The following is a 9,805-nucleotide window of genomic DNA, read 5'->3' on the forward strand; positions in this document are numbered from 1 at the left end:
TAATAAACAGAAGTTCCTTCCTCCAGAGGAAGCCAAGACCGAGTACAGTGACGAGTTGGAACAGTGGTAAGAGATATGGGAAGTTCAATTTTCTCTACAAGCAGGACTGAACCCAAGTCTGTCTATCCCCCAAGTAAACCCTCTTTTGCTCAGAAGTACCCATAAATATGACAGAGGGACAAAATTTCCACCCTATTTCATTGGTATTAAAGGTTTACTTTCAGTTGTTTAGAATGAGTCAAAGAAAGAAAAAAGGTCTATACAAAATGAATCTAGAGGAATGTATCTGTTATCTCAACAGGTTTGTTTTCCAAGCAGCTTTTCAGCCTTTTGAAGGTAATTTGGTTTTATCCTGAATCTGTTTAAATCATGCACTTATGCCATCTATTTTCACTTAACTGCTTACCACGTAACCCATATACGTCTGTATATTTTAAATTTTCACACTGTCAATTCCCACATGAAATATAAAATGCTAGAAATTCTATTTCTTCCATTGATGAAGTCAATACCTAATTGCTCTGTTTACGATAACTTTTTGTACCTAAATAAATAAGAGATATAGCTTTATATTGTTTTAGAGTGACATATAAAATTTCCTCAGCAGCCCAACTGACCTGACCCTCTTTTCTGCTTACCTCGTATTGTCCTATTGGGAAAAAAATCTGGACTCTTTATTACAAACCACATTCATGATAATATGATACCTTGTTTTCCCCAAAATAAGACATCCCCTGATAATAAGCCCAATCGGGGTTTTGAGCGCATGGCAATAAGGCCAAGCGCTTATTTCAGGGTTCAAAAAAATATAAAACAGGGTCTTATTTTCAGGAAAACACGGCAATAGAATACATGATAATGATTCCAGAATTATTCATCAAAGTAATGGCAAATATTTACTAAAGGAGCAAAAAGTAACCTTTTATCAAAAAGCTGGAGGTAGGATCTGTTTTATGACTGGAAATCTGCATCGTTCCCAGTCAGATTTCTTAAGATAAAAGTTTGCGAGGGATAACAAACAAATGAATTAAGCCAGTGGTGAAATGTAAAATTTGTTACTACTGGTTCTATGGGCGTGGCTTGGTGGGGGGTGTAATGTGACAGTGTGGGCGTGGCCAACTTTTTTTTTTTAACTTTTAAAAGCATTTTTTCTACAGCCTCTTCAGCTGAAGAGGTTATTAAAAAATGCTTTTAAAAGCCTCTGACAATCCCAGTTGAGCTGCGCGATCATCAGAGGCTTTTTTTTTTTTACTTTTAAAAGCATTTTTTCGGCCGAAGAGGTTGTAGAAAAAATGCTTTTAAAAGTAAAAAAAACAGCCTCTGGTGATCGCGTGGCTCAACTGGGCATGGGGAGGGGCGCAGGGATTTTTGCTACTGGTTCTCTGAACCACCCGCCATCGCTACTGGATCGGGCGATCCGGTCCGAACCGGGAGCATTTCACCCCTGAATTAAACCATCATGAAAGTCTAATTCCTACTTGTAAATTAATGTGTTATGACTGTCCAGATTTGTTTTGCTATGGTCCTTGAAAAGATGCTACTGTTCAGAAATATGGAGGGGAGATAGACAGAATAGCCTTCCATATTGCCATCTTTTTCAGGGGCTACAATTTCCAAAATTTCTAATCACAATAGGCAATCACTGTGTTTTGTGGTATTGTAGAATTAAGCTTAAAGTCAAGTAAAATTTGCACATACGGAATCAGTCTTTGTATAAAAAAACCCATAGATTTTCAGGATTAATATCCGCTCTGCCAGATATTAAGGGGAGGGAGGGAAGGGAAAGGGGCATAATCTAATTTGCCCTTTTGCCATTAACAGCATTTTCACTAAAAGAAAAAAAATCAGTGTACTGCAAAAATAAGCATTATTTTTTTGTAAGCCTTCCAAGAACCATTTAGTGGACCAAATATAAATCAAATATACATATACAAGAAAAGATATCACTATAGCTAACTTCTCTAAATAAAATCTCTGTTAGAGGTATAGAACATGAATAAGTTATGAAGCTGACACAATGATCTCTTACTCTTACTATTCGTATTTGTTTAACAGGATTTAGTTGACAGAAAAAGTGGGTAAGTACAACAAACCCTGGTTAAAAAAAAAGTAGTTGCAGGGGAAAAGCATGAAAGTAATGCAAATGGTGTCAACTGTTATTTGTATCAATTTTACCTTTGCATAATTATGGCATCACACAAAAACATAATTTTGCATGTGACATTATGCAAATGTTACTGCAAAAATATTATCAGTTGCATGTAAAATCCATTGTTCAAAAGTCCAGAAAATAGAAGTTGCACAGTTGGTATTTATACAGCTCCATTTTCATGACACCATTTCATGTGGGAAAAAAAAACCGAAGGGGGGGGAGGGGGAATCCAGTAGAATACAGGGAGATGACTGCAGTTCACCAGCTTCCAATGTCTGCAGTTCACTGTTCCTAATTTACTAATATTTTCTTACTTTTATGGCATGTTTCTAATATTGTTTAATTAGTAAGCTAGATTTCAAAATATTAACTGATGCAAAGGAGTTCATAAAATTAATTCAGGAGTGATAGATTAGAAGAAGGGTTATATCAAATCCCTGGATGTTATTAAGATAAAAGCAATTACTGTAGAAATTTGGTTTAATTGATTTACTTGCCATAGGTCTCTTGATTAACTTCAATGCAAATAGGCATTGCAGTCACAGTGAAACATTTTCAATAGCTTTAGCAAATCAGCCTTAGAAAAACCAAGAACAGATCATGCTTTTATCAGTATTCTCAAATGTATTTTTTTCTCATCCTGCTTTCAACAAGTAACCCAAAACTAGTAAGCTGTAAAGATTAATATTTCTAGATTAGTTTGTTTCAAAAGAAAAAAAAAGGCAGGTTTCTTATCATGGGAAATACTTAGTACACCTGTTGCATTAAAGAACTTTGTTTACATTCAAATTCAAGCTCAAACCCTCTGGGGCTCTAGGGCAGGGGAGTCAAACTCAAGGCCCGGGGACCAGATCCAGCCCACGGGGTACTTAGATTTGGCCCATGTGGCTTCCCTGGAAACAGCAAAGGACCAGCTCACGGTGCTTCTGCCAATGAAAATGGGCTTCCAAGCTCTGCTTTTGGATGCCACTGCCTCCTGCAACCCTCTGCCAGTGAAAACCGAGCTCCGTTTTCACTGGCAGAGGGTTGGAAGAGACAGTGGCAGTCGAAAATGGAGCTCGGGAGCCTGTTTTCATTGGCAGAGTGCTTGGGCCACCACAGGTGTCCCCGACAGGAGTGATGTCAAGCTGGCCATGCCCACCCTGGCCACAGCCCCCACGGGCCCCCCGAGCTCAAACACAATCTGATGCAGCCCTCAATGAAATCGAGTTTGACACCCCTGCTCTAGGGCAAGTAGAGTTTTTGAGTGTGAAAAACTTCAATCCACATAGCAAGCATATAGAATGTTCAGAAGTAACAGTGGCTGAAAGAGGATGTTTTTGAGAGAGTAATATTCTCTATGTAGGAAAAAAATCAATAAAGTAGAGTTTGGGTTAATTCAGAAGAGTTTCAGCCTAGCAATCCTGTTTGTTGATCTGTTGTAAGTTGTTATCTTTTTGTTGTATTTGTTGGAAGCATTATCTATCCAAAATACAGTTTGATGCATGCACTATTTAGGAGTGCAGCACCAATATAGGTACCAGTTATTAATTGAAGGTACTGTAGTTGATACATTCCTTGGTGCCAAGAGCCTTGGTGGTGCAGTGGACTAAACTGCTGCTGTTAAAGTAGTACTTAGCTGCCAGCTGCCTGCAATTACTGAAAGTTCAATTCTCACCAGGCTCAAGGTTGACTCAGCCTTCCATCCTTTCGAAGTAGGTAAAATGAGGACCTGGTTTGTGGGGGCAATAAGCTGACTTTGTATAAAATAGAACACCGCTCCGGGGGGAGGGGGGGCAAAAAGCCCTACTAAGCAGGTATATGCAAAAGTATGAAGGCTATTGCTTAATGCATTGTAAGCCGCCCTGAGTCTCCGGAGAAGGGCGGCATATATAAATCGAACTAATAATAAATAAATAAATAAATAAATTCTCCCCCCAAAAAGGAAGAACTGCTTACACATCCATGCGAGAAGCAAAACTAATTCTCTCCAAGTTCTTATGAAGTAGTCAAAAGTTGTGAAAGATAGTGGAATTCATATTATATTGAAAGACTGAAAGAATTTGATCCAAGTCTTATCTTTGAATACCTTTGAATACACCTGATGAAGGCTTTCAACATGGGGGGGGGTGTTAGCTTGTGTTTCAGAAATTTTAGCTCAAATATATCCAGATTTATCCACATGGGATGGTTTTTCAACTTCCTAGTCTAGCCTTTAAACTTATAAATCTACAATTCCCCTGCTGGTCTCCCATTCAAATATTAACCTAGTCTCAACTTGCTTAAGCTTCTGATCATAGACAAGATGCTCATCCACATAGGCTCCAGCAGCTTTGAGGCAGTTGCTTACTATTGGTTAAAAACATTTTCTCACATCAAGGGACCGTTTCAAGGCCAACCTACTGCTGAAGCCAATTGCTGGTCAAGGTGATCCAGCAGGAAATTAATGTTAATGCTAAGAAAACAGAACAAGCCATTCTCTATATGGGAACACTTTATGTTGTACAGAGGGAGCCTATATTTGTGTCATCATTTTTGCTTTTATGTCTTTACAAAGAGATCAGAACCTCCCTAATAGGCAACCTGTTTTTCTTGCCTTAGGAGAATATTGACCTTATGGAACAACTTAAATAGCATCATTATTCCTAGTAGGGGTAGGCTCCCCTAATGCCAAACATCCAAGCAAAGTTGCTGCAGCTGAGGGAGCAAGGAGGAAAAGGGATTCTTTTTCTTTTCTGCATCTGCCTCTCCCCAAAGAACCAACTCTGAATTCTTTACCTTCCTTGCTCCTTTGCTGCCTCTTTCCTTACCTTCATTACCAGTTCCAACATCAGCGGCATCTATATTTGACCACAGCACGTGGACCAAGCACAGATCTTTCCTAACTCTTTTTTTCTAACAAAACAAGGTTTTCCCATTCCCAGGCACTACTAGGGATGGGAAAGGGATGTCTTGCATTTGTTAGGTATAGGGCAGGTGGTATAAACTGATGGAGCTGCAAAAGGATGCAACCATCCCTAATGAAAACTATGGTTACCTTCTAAGGTTAGCTTAAAGACTAGCTTTTAGAAGAGCTTAGAAAGACCTGTTTACCACTGTAGTAAACTCTTGTTAATGCTTTAATGGGGCTTTGCTTGTTTTTCTATTATTTCCTATCTAGCTACTTCTTCCTTTCACCTCATATCCATTTAGTTTTGTTTCCCCTTTGTTTCTTTCCTTCCTTTCTAAATGCACTGAAAAAAAGTGCTTAGTTCTTCAATTTCATTTATAGTGGTACACAGAAATATATAGCCAATTACAACAGGATCACATGAGTTAAATATGGGGATCAGGGTGCCAGTCACTTTATACTTGAAAGATTAAAGATTAAAACTTTGAACTAGACCTGGATATAATTTGCCAAAGTAATATTTTAGACTAATAATAGTTTCATGCAATTTTAGAGGAATGTTCTGGGCAGTAAATTCTAATAATTCATCCTGGAAGTTAACTGGAATAAGCTATTTCTACAGAAGCAGTTCCTGTATCAATCTGATGTGATATAAAACACTCCATTAAGGCTACCTCTTTCATGCAAAGCATGATGGATCCAAAGACTATCAATGGATCCTTAAACTACCAATCTGATGTTCTTGCATTACTGTAATCTCTTCCAGAATAGCCTACCATTGCCTAATTAGTCTTCTGATCAGTATCTCTGTTTTGTTTTGATTAAATCTAATTTTATTGCCCCTCATCCAATCCTAACCAAGAATTGATTCAGAGCATCCACACTCTCCCTTGATTTAATTAAAGAAAAGGAGTGAGTTGAGGTCCATATAATAATTTATTAAATTTGTTGGCTGCCCATAAAGTGGTAAAATCATGGTATTTTAGCCTGCAGAGCTAGACAGACAGATTATTCTAGTGTTGAAAAGCATGGAGAATAAAATCAAATTCTTAAGCTTACAACACAGGTGGTTGAGATAGTTAATACTATAATTTTTCACTGTTTCATCAAGGTTTTTATTCAAAAAATGTGCAAGGCAGCAACTAGTGAATGAAGGAGAGGGGTATTCCTGATATAGAGCAGAGTATCTAGCTGAAGATTTTTTTTTGTCCACAACACACTATTTATCTATAATGAAATAAAGCACAGCAGGTATGTCAAAAAATATTACTTTTGATGCATTCCCCCTCCAAAAAAAAGAGGGTCTAAAGTTGCCTTTCCAATAAGTTTGGTGTACGTAGAGAAAACCATCAGACATCCCTGCCCTCAAGACTTTAATTACTTGCATTAGTTTAACTATGGGCATTTTATCAGATTTTGCATGATTTGTTTTATTTATCAATACAACCATTAACTTTTATACTTGCATTATTTTAACTCTAACTACTGGTGGTTTCATTTATTGGCACTTAATGTGGATATTTTAATTGTTATGCCTGTTTTGTAAATTTCCATGATTTGGCATCTATTGATTTGGTGGCACAGAACAAGTAAATAAAAATCAGCAGTAGCTCATACTCACAACTAGAGCAGGCTTGTCATGCAGATCAACCCTCCTTCAACCCAAAAAGGTCTTGTTAAAGAGGACAGTCCTGACACCTTTCCTAAAAGAGAATAGCTGGGGTTTAGTGCAACTTCTAAAGCAGGGGTGTCAAACTGGTGGCCCGCGGGCCAGATGTGTCATGCGCAGGCCATACCCACTCCAGCTCCGCAAATAGGAAAAACACCATGAAACATCACATGACGGCAACATGACATGGTGAATTTGACACCCATTTTCTAAAGGAACATATTTAATAAAGATAATCTTGCCCTGCCTAATCTGCAACACTGGTTAATTAGGAGCATATAACAGAAGGGAATAGTCATCAAAGGGCTGTTACAAGGGATCAGATGTTGTTTTCTAATACACTTAGCTTACATAGTAGACCTATGCAAACAGGTGTCTACTCTTGCATATAGCAACCTAGCTGCCTTCCACCTAGTAATTACTATGTAACTATCTAGAACATAGAACCAATATGAAGGCAGTAGATGAGCTAATAGCTTTGCTCATCTTTTAGCAGACAACTGGTTAGTTTTTAACAACAAATTTCAGCTTTATGGTTTCTTCTGAGTAGTTTCATGAGAACACTCATCATTTTTATCCTCAAAGAAATCAAAGGAAAAGGGACCGGCCCAGAGTTATTAAGAAGTTCCATGACCAAGAGTGCTTTGAGTCTAGATCTCCCCAAGAGAGATCACTAGAGCTGAGCACTACTCCAGGGTGCACTAATGCTTGCCTACATGCTGGAAAGCACTTTATCTGCCAGTTCCTACAAATCCATCCAGGGCACTACAGAAGGATCATGCCAGCATATCTGACAACTGCTGGCATTCCCACTGCAGAAGTTACTGGAGAGTGCAAGCCACCACTAGCAGCCAATTCACATTCTACTTGCTGCGACTTGCCAGAATTCATCCCTCCAATTTGTCCCACTTCCCCATGCAGTTCCGTGACAGATTAAAAAGCACATTTTCTGGTTGCGCAGCTGTCTCTTCAGCCCCACAGCATGAATCCAGCCATACAATATTTTTTTAAAAAAAAACTACCTTCTGCATGGGTGCCAAAATGTTGCGGACCCAACTCTGCAGGGGCCTCCCAGCACTTGACTCTTCCCCTTCAGTAACCTGTATCTATTCTCATCGGAACATTACAGGGTGTCTGGGTCTGTGGTAAATGGCTGGCTGAACAAAATTGAAACTTTCTGCACCACAAAATTACAGCACTGCCTATAAATACACTCCACAGTTGTTACCAACAAACAAAAATATATACGAGAGAACCGGCTCAAACGTCAGTTTAGTCCTTCGGGCCCTGGGAGCGTTGCTTGGCAGGAGGGGAAATTTCACGAAACAAGGCAGAAATGAAAGAAATCGGAGAAGGGAGGGCAAAACCCGACCCTCTGTTATCCAGAATGCAAAATAATTGTTCCTAAAAAAAAGTAAAACATTCTGTTAGCGGAATAAACGCGCTCAATTATCCAAGCCGGAGATGCCTCGTTCATTCGTTTGCAACAAAAAGAAGCGTTTCATTCTTCCATGGATGACTCAAAGCCAAACTCACCCAGTCCCCGAGACGAGGATTTGAAACAAGTGGGAAGAGCCTGCCAGATCTTCTTCTTTTTTTTTTTTCCACGCTAACCGCACGTCTTCCGTCTCTGCTGCATAATAGCCGGCTATGCTCTTAATTGAAAGTCATTTAGCAATAACGAGAAAGAAAAGGAAAAAAAAAAAAAAAAGTGGGGGGCGAGAGGGAGAAGGAGGGAATGAGGTTATCCGCCCGCCTCCGCCCACTCGGGTTTCGGAACTCAAGTAGCAGCAGCAGCAGCAGCACCTCCCGGAATAAAAATAATAATAATAAATAAATAAATAACCCAAAAGGAGCGTGCAAGTCGGCGAATCGCTCCCAAGAATACTTGGGAGGAAGCAGCAAGGAAAGAAGCCCCGCAGGTTTCGTCTTCTGTTGCGTGGAAGTAAGAACCCTCCTCCGCAGGGAGGCATCACTTCCCGACTCTCCCAGACATTCACCGGTCTGTCCTGGCTGCAGCTCAAACCTGCGCACCGATCGTGGAGAGCGAGGCCAGCTCCTGCTTCCCTCTCCCTTTCTAAAGACCCCCCCGGAGACGGCGGGCTTCGGGGTCGGGGTGCAAAAAAAAAAAGAAAGAAAGCTCTCCCCCCCCCCCAGCCCCGGGAGCCGCCTCGCTGATCTAGGCGGGCGAGGAGGACCCAGCGCGTGTTTCGCGCCTCGAGAAAGCGTAAACAAGGCGCGGAGAGCGAAAGAAAGAAAAAGTCTCTTTTCTCTCTCTCGCTCCACCCCGCCCCACCATAATCAAAACATATCGCTAATCTGTCGCTCTTTCCACATTCCACGTTGTTGTTTTTCTCTTCTCCTTTCTTCTCCTTTCTTCTCCTTTCTTCTCCTTTCTTCTCTTCTCTCTTTTCTCTTTTCTTTTCTTTTCTTTTCGAACTTCCCCGTAATAAAGATTGTTAGCGCATCTCAAGAGGGACTTGTATAAAGAGGGGGAAAAAAAACCCGCCTTGTAAATTGTTACGCGTCTCTTCCCTCACGGCTGGATTCAGAATCCTTCTACAGCCGTTGCTGGGGAAACTGCTGCGGTTTTCCTAAATTTTACAACTCTCCCGCACCCCCCCCCCCACCAACTCCTCCTACTCCCACTTTTAGGGGAAGTTCTCACCTTACTTCGCCATCCCCTCAGTCGAAATCGGACGCGAGGAAAGTTTACGCTTTACGCAACCCCCCCCCCCCCCATTCCGCCTTTTATTTAAAAAGAGCTTAGAGCGCCACTTTTGGAAGGATGAGAAATTAGAAATGACTATATAAGTTTTAGTAGCTGGTGGAGGAAGAAGGTCTTCCCGGTTTCAGATTCTCTACGGCAACACGCCGTTGGGGCGACAGAAAGCTTTGTTTTGCGTTTTGTTAAGGGTTTCTGCCCCGGATTCCAAGATTTTATCGAGTCAGCTGCCTTGGACCACCCAAAATGAAAGAAAAACCAAGGAGATGTAGTAAGAGGAAAAGAAGTTGAATTGGTAGTTCACTAAACAGTAGTTCGTTTAGTGACCGTTCAAAGCAGGGATAGGTTCTACTTACCTTTACTACCGGTTCGCAACGGGGCCACGCACGC

The 9,805-nt window shown here is 40.6% G+C and overlaps 1 protein-coding gene across 10 annotated transcripts in view; it reads right to left on the minus strand.

Moving 5' to 3' along the window:
* The window catches only part of PRR5L (proline rich 5 like), a 71,889-nt gene extending 62,448 nt beyond the window's left edge, over positions 1 to 9,441 (minus strand). For 2 of the 10 annotated variants that reach the window (XM_060687600.2, XM_034417382.3), the window contains exons 1-2: positions 8,227 to 9,248; positions 6,643 to 6,724 (exon numbers count right to left, since the gene is read on the minus strand). The gene's annotated coding sequence lies outside the window, so the exon portion shown is untranslated. Of the gene's footprint in view, positions 1 to 6,642; positions 6,725 to 8,226; positions 9,305 to 9,358 lie in introns of those variants that run through there. The other 8 variants (XM_034417386.3, XM_087877086.1, XM_087877073.1 and 5 more) reach the window with 7 other exon arrangements.
* Between the last annotated feature and the right edge of the window lie 364 nt (positions 9,442 to 9,805).

The sequence above is a fragment of the Pantherophis guttatus genome, chromosome 1 (genome assembly GCF_059756535.1).
Source record: "Pantherophis guttatus breed Tessera chromosome 1, ASM5975653v1, whole genome shotgun sequence".
Classification (NCBI taxonomy): Eukaryota; Metazoa; Chordata; class Lepidosauria; order Squamata; family Colubridae; genus Pantherophis; species Pantherophis guttatus.